The following is a 14,760-nucleotide window of genomic DNA, read 5'->3' as shown; positions in this document are numbered from 1 at the left end:
GGGATTTCTTGGAGGTGTTTTTAGATGATTTTTGTATATTCCCGTCATGTAAGGAGCATGTCATGAAGGTTAGGTTGGCCTTCCAAAGGGTCAATGATGCAAATGGCAGTCTTAACCCTAAGAAATGCACCATTGGAGCCACTCAAGGGAGGTTACTAGGACATATTGTCTCATCTGAGGGTGTCAAGCCTGACCCCAAGAAGGTAGAAGCCATCCTCAAGCTCTCCCCACCAACAACCAAACATTAGGTACGCTCATTTGTCAATCTAGCAGGATACTATCACCGCTTCATTGATCAATATGCTTCTTTGACACGACCCATGACTATGCTATTAAAAGATGGGGTTGATTTCTCTTGGGATGAGGATTGTGATCATGGGTTTGCACAAATCAAGAATGCTGTAGCTTCAGAACCCATTCTACACAATCCTGGGTTTTGGTGAGCACACTCTGGCAGGTATTCTTCTCCAACAAGGGGAGGATCGGTTCATGTATCCCGTTCGATTTGCTTCTCGACAATTGCTCGACACTGAGCGACGCTATTCAGAGGCTGACAAGCATGCCTTGTCTTTAGTATTTTGCATTGAGAAATTTAAGCATTATGTGGTTGGAAAGTCCATTATACTCACTAGCACTGGTCTTGCAAAGCAGGCTCTTCAATCACCAAATCCCATGGGCCGGTTGGCCAAATGGTTGGCAGTTTTACAAGAATATGAATTTTCTTTCAAAATTGTAAAAGGGGGTTGTTCCAACTTGAAGAATGCTTTGATTGATTTAGAGGAGTGCCTTGATGTAACCCTTGTAGCAGCCATAGAAGTTGGGGATCCATGGTATGGTGGAATCTATAGGTTTCCGACTACTTTCTCCTTTCCTCCAGAAAGTACTAGCTATGACAGAAAGAAGATCCATAGAGATAGTAGGCGCTACACACTCTTTGATGGGGTGTTGTACCATCAAGGCATGGATGGGGTACTAAGACGGGCCATTGATGCAGATGAAGTGCCTAAGGTATTGAAGCATTATCATGATGGATTTTGTGGAGGCCACTATGCTAGTGACTATATAGCTAAGAAGATTTTACATGCTGGGTACTATTGGCCGACCTTGTTCAAGGATTTTACTATGCATTGCAAAACTTGTGAACCATGCCAATTCTTTGGTAGGAAGGATTTGTGTCCTAGGCAACATCACCCGGTTATGTCCATCCATCCGTTTCAGAAGTGGGGAATAGATTTTGTCAGACCCTTGCCCATGACTACCCTAGGATGTGTCAATTTTATGAGCAAAAACCTATGAGCAGGTTTATCCGAGCGTGTTTTTCAAGAGACTTAAAAAAATGTATTTCTTTAGGAAACATGGTTTTTACACTTTTATTTTCACTAGAACTAGATCCCTTTATCATAAAGGTATACAGACTAGTCACTCATTCATTTTTATACAACAAAATTTTCTTATTTAGAGACATCCCTTTGTACCCCTGTTATTACCTTAAAAAAGTGTTGATTCCTTTAAGAAACATCCCTCATAATCACTCTCAATGTAATAATACTATGCATATATAATTACTTATTAACACATTTAGATCATATGGCAATATATTTTTAGTGTTTTTATAGCATAAATAACAAGATATTTATGGACATGTTTCTAAAGAAGTTTAAATTACTAAAAATAAGTATTAACTTGGGCTTATATATCACTCTCATAAAATACATGTAATATTTAATACTATATATGCAATATTTTCCAAAATATAACTCCACAGATGTGCTCAAATGGGCTGTTTTGATCAATTTGAGTGGTTGAATGACTATATTTGGACATTGGATATGAAAGTTATGTCACTTTTAAAAGTGCTGTCCAAGGTAGTTTCGCCAGCAAAACTACCTTGGGAGACCTGCTTCAAAGGGGTTTCGCTGGCGAAACTACTTGGATGGCTTGCTTCAATGAGTTTTCTTTGAAGAAACCCTTTCATGAAGATAGGTTGAGAGAGGGTTTTTAATGTCACCCCCTATTAAGTAAAAGTTGTAAGAAGGATCATAAGGGAATTTTCACAGAGAAGTCTACTTTACATGTGGGTTTCTTCAAAAGCCATCCCATTATGCTCTCACAATTCCTAAAGATTCACCTAAAGATTTTTGTATAAAATAGGCATTGCTATAATACTTTGCATATTTCTAAGTGAAACTATGTTTTCTTCTGATCGATTTTTGCCATATTTATGCATAGTTGGAAGCTTTTTTTTTCCTTCGCTCGAATGCTCGGAAGATTTCGCTCAGAAAATGCTCGTCCCCGACTACCCGCAAAAAGAAGTATCTTTTGGTAGCCACTCAATATGTCACTAAGTGGGCTGAAGCTATCACCCTCCTAGGCTTTACAATGGTGGCATGTGTGTGTGAAATCAAGTGCTATCTGCCCACTGAAACAATCTGCAATGCCTCTGAACTCTGAAATCTACTCATTGAACTGATGAACGCAAGGTTTTAGGTAATGTAATGATGTGAGCGCATGGACTAACTCCGAGTAGGCACTAGTTGAGAATTTTAGGCATGGCTTAGATTGGCAACTTGGGGAAATTCAAAGCGTCCCCTCTATGGTGATCTAGTCTACTCTGATCTAGATCTAAACCAACCATAGATCAATGAAAGAATAGCAAATAATTCATTTTCTTTTGTTCTTTTTAAGTGCTGGGTCAGATGCGTTGATGTAGAGGTAAATGTGTGTGAAGGAAGTGGTTTTGTCGGCGAGGCTCAAATGTGAGTGTAACTTGCACCAAAATATGCGTGTGATGTGACGAGCGCAAAGAGCACAAAAAAATGAGTGACTTTCCTTTTTGGAGCGCCCTCAAATTCTTCCCAGATCAAGAGATATGTCTTGATCTAGGTGGAGGGGAAAAAGGAGTGCAAATGAGCTCAAGATGAGGTGGCAGAAGTGGTCACATGCAGTGACTGAAAGCACTGTGTGTGCCTGCAGAGGGTCAGTGTTGACTGGACAGCTGAGGTGGAACTATTGAGGTGGCACAGATGATGATGTCAACAAGGTGACGTGGCAATGATGATGTGGTGTTGGCTCTTTCCTACTACTTTCGTAGGAAGAGTTGGATATTCTATGTTTGCAGGGTTCCGAGGCTTTTTGTCACCTATAGATATATTGGGATTGTTGGTTGTAGTATATGTGTAGCTTAGGACCTCGAGATATGTTTCGGTGAGAGACGTATGCTTAAGTGTGGTAAGCAAACAAAGTGCATGCATGTGTAAAAGGAACATAAATCATCTTTGTTGAGGTAATGAAGGCTTTCACCTTCATTGGGGGTTGTAGGGTTTAGGAGGAGTTTAAGGATTAGAAAGAGGTTCCAGGGTTCAGAAGGAGGTTCCAGGGTACAGAAGGAGGTTCCAGGGTTTAGAAGGAGTCCAGGGTTAGAAGCAAGATCCAAGGTTCAGAAGGAGGTTCCAAGGTTTAGAAGGAAGTTCCAGGGTTTAGAAGGAGGTTCCAGGGTTTAGAAGGAGGTTCCAAGGTCAGGGTAGAGTACATGGTGGAGAACTCGTCTCCCTCGTAGATCATGGAGTTTTAAGGGTTGAGGAACAAAGGGTTTAGGGGAGCATAGGAGTGGGAGAGGAAGCAGGTGTAAGAGCATGGAGAAAAGAAGAGAGAGGAGGGAGGAGGAGGAGGGAGGAGGAGGAGAGAGGAGGAGCAAGAGGAGGGAGGAGGAGGAGGAAGGAGGAGGAGGGAGGAGGAGGAGGGAGGAGGAGAGGGAGAGGGTGGGTTGCAAGGATGGAGGAGAGGGGAGGAGGAGTTGCAAGGTTAGGACATGCTTTTGGACGTGTAGTGCAAGGAAGCATGGACAGTTGAGAAAAATGCTTGGAATACCAAAGTAGACTCAACGCAATTCCCCAAAGAGTGTGGGCTTCATTCCATTATGGGGTATTTATACAAGTTGGAGAGCTTCTCTCTCTACACAAAGTTGTATCACAAAGTTGTACCACATTCTCTTTCTACATGTAGAAGTTGTAACACAAAGTTGTTACACAAAGTTGTAACACAAAGTTGTATCACAAAGTTGTAACACAAAGTTGTAACACAAAGTTGTATCACAAAGTTGTAACACAAAGTTGTAACACAAAGTTGTATCTAGAAGTTGTAACACAAAGTTGTATCACAAAGTTGTAACACAAAGTTGTATCACATTCCCTTTCTTCATAAGTTCATGTTGGCACAGAGTCAACATACTCCCGGATCCATTTTATTACCCGTCCTCGGGTTATGTCTTATTGCGATCACATACCTGGGTTGCCATGTTTTTAGTCCAGTGGCTGTGGAACTTGTGCCGTGCCAGTTGATCTTGCTGTAAAGCCTTAGCACCATACAATTTTTGCATAGTTTCCAGGTAGCCTGTATCCACCATTTGTTCGAACAGAGACATGTGGCGGGCCTCTAAGAAGATCACTCTTTGATAGAGCCGGCTTGTAATCTCATCATCAATCCTTTCATTGGGATTAAAGCTGAGTGGACGCAAATGGGAATCGAGGTAACATGGGACCTCCAGAATGAATTCCAATGTTTTACAGAATATGGCACTTTGGCGAAGGAAGCGATCAATGTTGCCGTGCATTATTTGTTCATGCTGCTGAAGTGCTCGGACCATGGTGCCTTGGATATTCCATTCTATATCGGAGTAGGGTTCGATCATTGGCCAATTAATGACGTGATCTTCAGCCAAAGTGTGTATGTTGGCTTCCCATTTTTTACGCCGTGGAAGTACATAAAACTTGGGATGGGTTTTGAGACATGAAGGTGCCCGTAAGTACTCCTTTAAGAAGATTACATCAAAGAGCTTGGGACGGTGCCAATCAGATTGTGGATCCAATTTGCTAATCCAACCTTCACTAATTTGACACTGACGAAGGTTGGTAGGAAAGTTATCCAGAGCCCATCCACCTCGAGTTTCCATATCAGGATATTTGCTCCAAAATTCCTTGATGGGGTTACTGGAAAGTGGTATCTCATCAAAATCATACCCATAATTGGAACTTGGCATGGGCGTATGAATTGGATTATTCGGATCCTGATATTCAAAATCAAATACTGTGTCATATTCTGCTGATGGAAGCGCCAGAAGTGGCAGAGGTGATGATGGGACAGGGAGAGAATCAGGGGACATTGGGGAGAAATATGGCAGAGTGATAGTGGCAGAAGGGGGAGTAGAGGGGAGGGGGGGAAGATTTGGGCAAATGGTTTGAGCAGCTTGGTAATCCTCAAGGGTAGGATTAGCAAGGGAGGGGAAAAAGCTAGGTGTGAGGGGCTCGTAAGTTTGTGACTATGGTGAGAGGCATGAGCAAAGAGACGATGGAGGGAATAGATGTTAGGATGGAGCTCGGGGAAGGTTAAGAGGGTGGTAGCAGCAAGGGGAAATGAGGTTATGATGTTGGTAGAAAGAGTGGTTAGATATGGGAAGTTGGATGTGAGATAGGCCTTGCCATCTTCCAACACTTCTTTTTGCTGGTGCGATGGGATGATCAGCTGCATGGGTGGGATGTCGGTTATGTCGTGCCATGCAAATAATAGGGATGGCCTTTGTAGCAATGGCCACAAACCTGCAATAACCCTGAGGGGAGGACTACCCATGAGGCAGACATATGCAATGAAAGCATTCATCCTGAGTGTTATAAACCCGGCATGTGTAGACAGGCAAAAGATATTCTTCTCATCTTCAGACAAGTCTTGGCAAATTATGTGTAGGGTTTTAGTCCAGATTGAATGTTCCCAGTTGATTGTTAGATGAGTAGATATGATCTTGATTTGGAGTTGCTTCCATTGGATAAGCACGCGTGCGTTGAGGTGATCTTCCACTTGTAGAGCAGCCACAAGCTCTTAGTACACCACGGTTGTGCATTGTAGTGGGGTGTCATTGGTGTTGTCTTCAAATGCCTCATTGTTGTGCACTAGCAATTGGAGTTCAAGCTTGGAGATGATTATTTTTTGGGAGTGCATCTCATTCATTTTTTCTTTGTATTGATGGTAGATGGTTGTGTATGCCTCCTTAAGCTTTCTCATTTGCAAGGTGACCTTTGCCTGTTGAGGAATGTCTTCAGTGGTATTGGACCATTGGTCCAAGACTTGGGCTTGTGAAGTGCTGGCCTCTTGCGCAGTAGCAAGTTGGTATTTTAAGATTTGGCATTCCCTTGTAAGCTCATCAATGCTGAAGGCACGTACTGCCAAAGATTGTTTCATGTCTTCAAGCTTGTCTTTGCAATCTTGGAGTTCTTCTTCTTTGTGAATGAGAGTGAGTCGAGCTTTTTCCACTACGTCTGTCTGTTGTGCATGTGCAGATGTGAAGGAGTTATAGTAGGTCTATAGGATTGCCGTTGCTTTTACTGCTGCAGTCAGCTGTGTTTGACTTTGGTGGAGGTTGGAGGTCACATCCCTTACTGCCTTCTCTTGAGCTTGGAGAGCTTGGTTCATGTGCACTTCTTCTACCTCCTTCTCATCTATCTATGCCAGAAGTCCCTTGACCTCTATGGCGATTGCCTGGAATTGGTCTTCGATTTCTGATGCAGCCTGCCTTTCCAATTCTTGTGCATATGCTTCCTTGGCCAAGCTAGTGAATAGTTCTGACATTTGGATCATTTGGCTAGCTTGATGTTGGAGAATGACAGACGGTGATGAGGTCTGGCAATATTGCTGATACAAGTGTTGCCCATGTAGCCATCCCATGATTCTATAGTACTTGGGGGAGGTTGTTCCAATGGCATTTCAGTCCCTTGTGTATAATAGTCATACTACTGATCTAGCACTAGCTCTCCTTGGGGCTCATCGACTGGCGTGGCATCGATGGGCGGCTCGACTGCTGATGTAGTCTCAGGCTCTGGTACCCATCTTTCCTCAGGTTCAGGTGCCGACTTTGTCTCGACTGTTGGTGGAGACTTAGTGGTTGCAGTTGTGCACTGAGCTGTAGCATCTCATGGGGCAATTCCGCAATCCCGACCTCTGAAATAGGTACTTCTGCTAAGGAATCTGCACTTATCAATGTGATAGTTGGAGAAGTTGGTGACGGCTCCCATACTGGTGAGAAGGGTATGTCCAACTCCTCAATTGGTTTTGGTGACTGGGGCAGAGTCATTTCTCTTTCTTGTAGTTCTTTTTTGATGATTATAGCCAATAAGTGGGGAATTTTACATTTTTGGCCCAAAGAACCATCGAGTTTCTTGGTAAAGAAAATGACGAAGTGCTGGACCCAGTATTGTTTTAGCTTCCTACTCAGAAAAACAAATGTGCAGAGTGGAAGGGAGCGATCTTTGCCGTACTTAATTCCTAGGATTGTGGATAAGAATTGTGTCGCTTCCTTGAGGCGATGGTCAAGGATTGTGTGAAGCAATATGCCATCTCTATGGATCAGTGTGCCCTTGGTGAGGAGAGACTGCACTTCGATAAACTTTGCATCAGCAGACCCTTTAGGTTATCTACCACCTTGTTTTGGCAGTGAGAAAGCCCTTTGAATGACTGTACTATCAAGGATAATGTTGAGCGGGCTCTGCTGTATAGTGATTGTACCGTACTTGCCATCCTTTGCATTATTGGAGTAGTAATAATGGAGAAAGTCCTTGATGTAGGTGGTCAGGGTAGGACTGTACTCCAAGGATTTGAGGCTCTCATGCAAACTGCCTAGACCCTATTGCTCTAAGTAAGATGTTGCTTCTTGGGAAAGAGCATAAGTCGATGTGGGTGGCCAGACAAGTTGCAGTGATTGGGCCTTGTTAACGGTTGTGTAGGCCGGTTGTGACTGGGGTGGCATTTTTTCTGCTTGGTCATGCACTGAATCTTCTTCGGAGCTATTGCTTTGGACCATGAATGCCTGTGGTCTCCGTGGTTGAGAGGATGTAGATGGCCATGAACTCTGGAGGGGGTCTCATGGTTGAGGCGGTGGGCTCTTTCTGCACATCCTCTTTAGTGGCGACATCTTTTCCGAACCTGCATCCATGTGCATATAGTGTACCATTGATCATTAGATTGATTGGCATGCCGGTATGACCTTTCTGTGTGTGTGTGTGTGGGAGAGAGACCTTTTTTTTTAATACATCCATTGAGAGTGTGGAATGAAAGTGTGTGGTACAATTATTCATGCAATCATCTATGTGTCTAAGCGAAAGCGTGTGAGTGCACGCGACCTAGTAGCTAAGTAGCGACGAACTATATGCTTTTTTTTTTGTTGGGATTTTCATAGGGCAGCTAAAACTTATTCATCACTTCTGAGCTCTAGGTAAAATCGATTGATGCTACCTATATGTGCAAAGACGTACGTATGCAAGTGAGTGCTCGTGATACAATCTAATCCTAACTAAGGAAGACTTGGTTTCCCAAATCTTCGCTTTTGTTGGGGATGGCTTGTGTGCTGATGTAGTAGCGCTTCAGTTGGCTCCCATTTATTGTTGTGTTGAATTGGACTCCATCCAATGTTTCAAGTAGCACAGCTCTGATGGGATTCATCTTTCATACTCAGTATGGTCCTTGACCTAGATACTTCAGTTTCCCCTTGTGTACTTTGGCATTGTATAACAGGACTAAGTCGCATTCCTTGATTTCTTTAGCTTTAAGGTTTCTGTCAAACCATGCCTTTCTTTTGCATTTTTCTATGGTCACAGCATGGTAGGCGACTAGTCTTGTCTCTGTATGCTTTTCTAACTGATAGAGCCTTTCTTTCAAGGATTCATGGTCACCCATGCATTCTTGTACTGCGATGCGTAGACTTGGTATTACAAATTCGAGTGAGACCACAACTTCAAGGCCGTACACCAATTGAAATGGTGTGTTCCCTATACTGACCTTGAATGTGGTTCTGTATGCCCATAAGGTTGCATTCAGTTTCTCTGCCCAATCAAAACGCTATGGTTCTACTACCTTGGTGAGGATAATGCATATTATTTTTTTGTTTGTGGATTCTGCTAGGCCATTCCCTTGGGGGTAGTAGGGTGTGCTTTTTCTATAGATTAACATGAAGCCAGACAAGTGTTCTTAGATTACCTCATTGACAAAATGTGTGCCTCTATCCGACACAATTTCAATGGGGCATCCGAGTCGGTTGATCACATTTTCGTATACGAATCTTGGTGTGCTTTTGGCATATGCCTTTCTGATTGCTTTAGCTTCAGCCCATTTTGTAAAGTAATCAGTGGCCACAATGATGTAGCGTGCCTGTGTTCCTTTTGCTACTGGATGTATGGGACCCACATAGTCAATCCCCCATTTTTCAAATGGTTGTTGTGCAAAAATTGGTGTTAGGGGATTGAAGTCTTTGTGTTGTGGTTTAATAGTCCGTTGGCATACATCACAGCCTTTTACATATTCATAGGTATCTGCCCACAGTGTTGGCCACCAGTAGCCTGGGAGGAGAACTTTTCTTGCTGTGGCTTCCCCTTGGAAGTGTCCTCCTGCAATGCCTTCATGGACTTCACTCAAGATTGGCATGATCTCATGAGGCATTACACATCTTCTTAATATCTGGTCCTTGCCCATCTTGTACAGTTGTCCTGCAATGAGTTGATAGGGTGCAGCTTTTAGAATCAATTTTTTGGCATCTACTGCTTTCATGTCAGGGGGTGGTCTGCCTGCCATCAAATACCCCAATGATATCTTCACACCACTCTAGAACAGCATCTATTTGAAATAGTGTGGCATCTGGTAAGTTGTCTTCTACTCCAGTGGCTTCTTCTCCTGTCTTGACTCGAGACATGTGATCGGCAATGTAGTGTTGGGCACCTTTGCAGACCATGACTTTGAAGTTGAATTCTTGCAGCAAGAGGAGCCATCTAGTTATTCTTCCTATGGTACACGGACGGTTCACAAGATAAAGCAATGCTTGATGGTCGGTGTAGAAGACAAAATCATTTGCCAATAGATAGTGCCGAAATTTCTTTACACTATACACCATTGCTAGGGCTTCTCTTTCTATGGTTGTATAGTTGATCTCTGCATATTTGAGTTGTCGACTGGCGAAGTAGAAGGGGTAGTCTTTCTTATGTTGACCAGGTTGACAAAGCACACTCCCAATTGCATAGTTGGATCCATCAGTATGAACATGATTCAAATCAATATCCCAATTGGGAGATATAAGGATGGGTGGTGTGATTAGGTGCCACTTTAAAAGCTCAAAGGCTTGGTCGCACTCTTCGGTCCATAAGAACTCCACTAATAATTTGTAAAGTGGTCTAGCTATCAAGTACCCAATGATATCTCCACACCATTCTGGAACAGCATCTATTTGAAATAGTGTGGCATCTGGTAAGTCGTCTTCTACTCCAGTGGCTTCTTCTCCTGACTTGACTCAAGACATGTGATCGGCAATGTAGTGTTGGGCACCTTTGCGGACCACGATTTTGAAGTTGAATTCTTGTAGCAAGAGGAGCCATCTGGTTATTCTTCCTGTGGTACACGGATGGTTCACAAGATAAAGCAATGCTTGATGGCCGGTGTAGAAGACCAAATCATTTGCGAGTAGATAGTGCCAAAATTTCTTTACACTATACACCATTGCTAGGGCTTCTCTTTCTGTGGTTGTATAGTTGATCTGTGCATCATTGAGTTGATGACTGGTGAAGTAGAAGGGGTAGTCTTTCTTATGTTCACCAAGTTGACAAAGCACACTCCCAATTGCATACTTGGATCCATAAGTATGAACATGAAAATCAATATCCCAATTGGGAGATATAAGGATGGGTGCTGTGATTAGGTGCTACTTTAAAAGCTCAAAGGCTTGGTCGCACTCTTCAGTCCATAAGTACTCCACTAATAATTTTTAAAGTGGTCTCGCTATCATGGCATACCGCAATATAAATCTTCTATAATAGTCGGCATGTCCCATAAAGACCTGTACACCTTTGGAATTTAAAGGAGGAGGCAATTCCATGATGATTTTGATTTTTTCCATGTCAGTTGCAATCCCATGTTGAGAGACGATGTGTCCCAAAACAACTCCGTGGGTGACCATGAACTGGCATTTTGTTGGATTTAGGGAGATGCCATACTCCCTGCATTTGATTAGTACTTCTTCAAGACATTTGAAGTGGTCCTATTTGTTTGAATGGATGCACAAATCATCCAAGAACACCTGTAAAAACTTATTCAAAAATGACTTGAAAGCTATGAACATCACTCGTTGGAATGTGGCCGGGGCATTACAAAGGCCGAATGGCATGACTCGATATGCAAAAATACCCCATTCTGTAGCAAATGCTATTTTTGATTGGTCTTGAGGAGCAATTTGCACTTGGTTGTAGCCACTGAAGCCATCCAAGAAGCTATATATTTCGGATCCTGCCACCTTTTCCAACAATGTTTATGTTAAGGGTAGGGGATAGTGATCCCTAATTGTGGCGGCATTCACATTTTTTAAGTTTACGCATATTCTAAGCTTCTTGTTGCGTTTAGGCACAATGACAATGGGTGAAACCCAATCAGTGTGCTCTATCTCATAGATGAATCCGGCATCTAGGAGTTTTTCCAGCTCGTCATAAACCATGGTGCCATATTTAGGATTTGTGCGATAAGGTGCACATACCTTAGGGTGAGCACCTTCCCTTATAGGTATTGTGTGTACTGCCACTTCTAGTGAAATTCCTTTCATCTCTTTGTATGACCATGCTAGGCAGTGACGGTATTCCATTAGGATTTTTTTGAGTTTGGTTTCATCTTCTTGACGGAGCTGTTTCCCAATGAAAACCAATTTTTCTTCCTCCCCTTCAAGGGCGAGGTTTATTGTGCATGTTTTTGCCGGTCCCTCACAGATTGGAGTTTCTCCAATGCTATCGGTTTTTTGAACTTTAGATTCTTTGAGTGGTCGTGGCATTGCTATTGGTGCACTGCCACTTGTATAATTCTTGAAGTATTTTGGCACTTCTCGAAGATCGCGGGGTTGAACTAGCCTGACATGTGTCATGTGTACTGGGTGGCATAGTTGCATTTATTAATTTGTTAGGCTCTTCTTTTCTTTCTTTTTCTGAAGTCTCTTCATCCGCACATGTGGCTTATATTTCCAAAACTTCTTACGTTGGGAACTGTGGGGTAACTTTTCCACTAGTAAGGTGTTTCCAAGTAAGGGTTCATTTGCTGTGCATACTCCTTCCAGTCCCTCAGGGGACCATTTAAGAGGCGGTGGTTCGATTTTGAGGGAGCTGACTTTGCAAGGTACAATTTGACAATCCTTGTTTGGACTCGTTTGAATTCATGGAAGTGCTCGGCCTTGGCTTTTCTACGATTTCCTCCTTTAGCTTTCTTGTGGGATCTTCTACTGTTATTCAACTGCGGAGGTTCAACCATTGGGAGCTCGACTGCCATTAGGGCATGCAGAATGGCTAAGTCATTATCAAAGATTTGATCTTCAATTTCAGCATTCGCAGCCTCTGTTTCAAGGTCCCAAGGAAGATCTGAGTCATCACTGGTATTGGTACCTTCTTCAGGTTCATTATCCCATTCGAGGTCAGCCATAAAGAATGGCATCTCTAGATCGATTGGTTCTTCATGTGTCGGTGGAGGATCGACCTGTAGTGCATTAGCATCTATCTATGAGAAAATGGGGTCTAATGAATGGTTGTTGTCGATGGTTGCCAATGTTTGTATCCAGTTATTGACATTGCTTTGTGAGTCACTTACTATGGCATGCTGTTGCAAGGGAGCTGATTTGCTTGAGATTGTCATGGAAGATGTGTCATCCAATGCTCTAAGAACAATTGGTTTAATAGCTCCTGTCCCCACATTCACCCTAACTATAGTGTCTCGATTCTAGATTGTCAGTCTATCAGTTCCCCAGTCATGGAGGACTGATGCTTCTCGTAACCAAGGACGTCCCAGTAAGATTTGATAGGATTTTTTGGGGAGATCCAAGATTGTGAATTGAAGGGAAAAGCGGGGTCCTGTGATCTTTGTGGACACGCCATTCACTATCCCCAAGGGTTTAGCCCGTGAATCATCAGCAAGGCGTATGTTGAAATTAGCCTTTTGCATTGGTGGGAGACCCCATTCTTTGTAGAGCTCCTTTGATAGGACATTGACACCTGCTCCACCATCCACTATGGCTTGGACTTCATTATATGCCTTGTGGATCAAAGCCACAATAATGTTGCGTATGTCATCTCTCTCACCCATTCGCACAGGGATATCTTCAATGTCATTCCTAGCTGGAGGGGGATTTGCGAGTTCAATCAATCCTTCGAAACTCTCCCAGAGATTGGGACAATTCCATAAGAGGATTCCAATGGGAATTCACACAGGGCAACTCAGGATACTAGAGAGTGCGGCTCCTTCAAGTTGACGTGGCGGTATATTCTATTGTGGAGTCTGTTGTTGGAACAAAGGCTTGAGTACAGTATCAATACTTTGTGGGGCCAAGTCATGGGTTGGGTCTTGAGCTTGTTTCTTAGCCTCAAATTGAGCTTGTTCATTTTGGACCCATTGTTGAAGTACCTGAAAATGAGCCTTCGCCACCTCTGCATTTGGGTATGGAGCTTCTTCTATTTGAGGCTCGGGAGTTGATGTGGATGAGCTCGGCTGCTCATTGCTTGGCGGAGTTGGAAGCACTCATGCATTCTTTTTCAGAAGTCACTTTGGTTGGATTGGAATGTTATTGTCCTTGGTGGCCTCTTTCTATTGGAGTGTAATTACATTGACAGGTTGTGACTTTACACTTGCCGGACCCAGACTTTGATGGTCCACCCCAATGATGCCGATGGGGGTGTCAGGCTTAACCTCTGTTTGTTCTGGGACCTTATTTTTCATGGGACAATCCATACAGGCATGTCCTATGCCACAATCTCTGCAGAGTGGTTGGAAAGTAGCTGGGCTACCACGATGAGGGCACTCTGCAATCCCATGATTTTCTCCACAACTGTAACACGTGATTGGTGCTCAAAATGTGTTGGGTCATACTTGATTGGCATAAACTGGTATTAGACCCTTTGCACCTTCTACATAGTACACTGGGTACTCTGCTTCATACTCAAATAGCAAGTCTACTTCCTCGGCTTGTAATTGATGTATGGGAACTTCCTGAGGAGCTGGATTTGGTGCTCTTGGATACGGTCGTGGATTCGGATTCCCGAGTAGTTGTGGGACTTGTGTCTGAACGGGAACAGGATTTAGCCTCGGAGCTGGGGGTGCTTGTGCAAGTGCCGATTGTCTGTAAACTGGCATGGGTGCCGCTTGGTATTGTGGAGGTCGAGGTGGATTGTTGCACATGTTGAAGATGCAACTGTTCTCATCATGACCGCCGATGACACAGATATGGCACCACAATTGTGGCAGTGCATTTGCTTGTGCAGTGATCATGGCTCTTAGGACTAGGCACTCATTTGTTGTATGATTTGCCAAGTAGTGTGGACACTAGACATTTTCTCGCCGTGGATATGTTTGAGTTGGCGACTAAGACAAGTGGAGTTTTTGATCCATGGCCTGCATCATATCTTCTTTCAGCTTCAAGGTCATGGCCTCTAGGCGATCTTCATTGGATGTTTCGGTAGTGTCCTTTGATTTACCCTTTTTCGAGTGCTTATCTCGTGTATTTGATCTGCCATCATCACTGCTAGTGTCTGAGTCTGTCATGCCATCTTCGATGTCAATGGCTGCCGCATGAGCAGCACTGAATGTTTCATAGCTACTTATCTATTGAGAGTTCACGCTCAACATCATGTGATCATGTGTGCATAGCACCATCATGTGATCATATGTGCATAGCACTAACCTTATAGAGTGCTATAAAGGAAAGGGTTAGATCCCCTA

Source organism: Dipteris shenzhenensis, chromosome 20, assembly GCF_047967505.1.
Source record: "Dipteris shenzhenensis isolate YYH24624 ecotype China chromosome 20, Dip_SZ_1.0, whole genome shotgun sequence".
NCBI classification, from domain to species: Eukaryota; Viridiplantae; Streptophyta; class Polypodiopsida; order Gleicheniales; family Dipteridaceae; genus Dipteris; species Dipteris shenzhenensis.
Note: the sequence above shows the minus strand (reverse complement) of the source record.